This window comes from Jaculus jaculus, chromosome 23 (genome assembly GCF_020740685.1).
Source record: "Jaculus jaculus isolate mJacJac1 chromosome 23, mJacJac1.mat.Y.cur, whole genome shotgun sequence".
Classification (NCBI taxonomy): Eukaryota; Metazoa; Chordata; class Mammalia; order Rodentia; family Dipodidae; genus Jaculus; species Jaculus jaculus.
The window spans coordinates 1,828,608-1,829,763 of NC_059124.1; the positions used below are offsets into that span (position 1 = coordinate 1,828,608).

General features: G+C 36.5%; 1 non-coding gene across 1 annotated transcript; it reads right to left on the reverse strand.

Moving 5' to 3' along the window:
* Positions 1–696: 696 nt before the first annotated feature.
* Positions 697–887, reverse strand: LOC123456484. Its single transcript, XR_006634562.1, has one exon. It is a non-coding gene; the product is annotated as a U2 spliceosomal RNA (small nuclear RNA).
* Positions 888–1,156: the final 269 nt, after the last annotated feature.

The window sequence follows — 1,156 nt, forward strand, 5'->3', positions numbered from 1 at the left end:
CATCTTTATCCACATACTTTAATATACTTAGTACCACTCACAAAGCATTTTTTTTTAAATTTTTATTAACATTTTCCATGATTATAAAATATATCCCATGGTAATTCCCTCCCTCCCCACCCCCACACTTTCCCATTTGAAATTCCATTCTCCATCATATTACCTCCCCATTACAATCATTGTAATTACATATATACAATGTCAACCTATTAAGTATCCTCCTCCCTTCCTTTCTCTACCCTTTATGTCTCCTTTTTAACTTACTGGCCTCTGCTACTAAGTATTTTCATTCTCACGCAGAAACCCAGTCATCTGTAGCTAGGATCCACATATGAGAGAGAACATGTGGTGCTTGGCTTTCTGGGCCTGGGTTACCTGACTTAGTATAATACTTTCCAGGTCCATCCATTTTTCTGCAAATTTCATAACTTCATTTTTCTTTACCGCTGAGTAGAACTCCATTGTATAAATGTGCCACATCTTCATTATCCACTCATCTGTTGAGGGACATCTAGGCTGGTTCCATTTCCCAGCTATTATAAACTGAGCAGCAATAAACATGGTTCACAAAGCATTTTTAACAAGCATTCTATGTCCCAACATTGAAAAATTCTTTTCCAGTTCCTTCAATCAATTCATCTCACCCCATAATTAATTATCTTTTCTCTCTCTCTCTCTTTTTTTTTTACTCCCCCGAGGGGGTGCACCATTCCTGGAAGTATTGCAATACCAGGTGGATGCGTGGAGTGGACGGAGTAAGCTCCTAGTCCAACTCCAAGCTCCAAAAATCCATTTAATATATTGTCCTCGGATAGCGGACGTATCAGATATTAAACTGATAAGAATAGATACTACACTTGATCTTAGCCAAAAGGCCAAGAAGCGATTATCTTTCTTATAAGGCTATTAAAAAATTACACCAAATTAATCCTATTATTCACTAGCAAGTGGGTAGTCTAACAAAATTTTATGTCATTAATATCAATAAGACACTAAATTAAGGCAAATACTGTTGTTATCTTGAGGCCGGCTGGCCTAGAAGTCAGGTCAGTTACCTCCTCCTTTTAAGTAACAGGACATTACAAGCTTTTTAAAAAAATATCTGACAAATTATAAGTTACCTCTTTAGAGGAAGTTTTGTTGTTTTTAATGATCC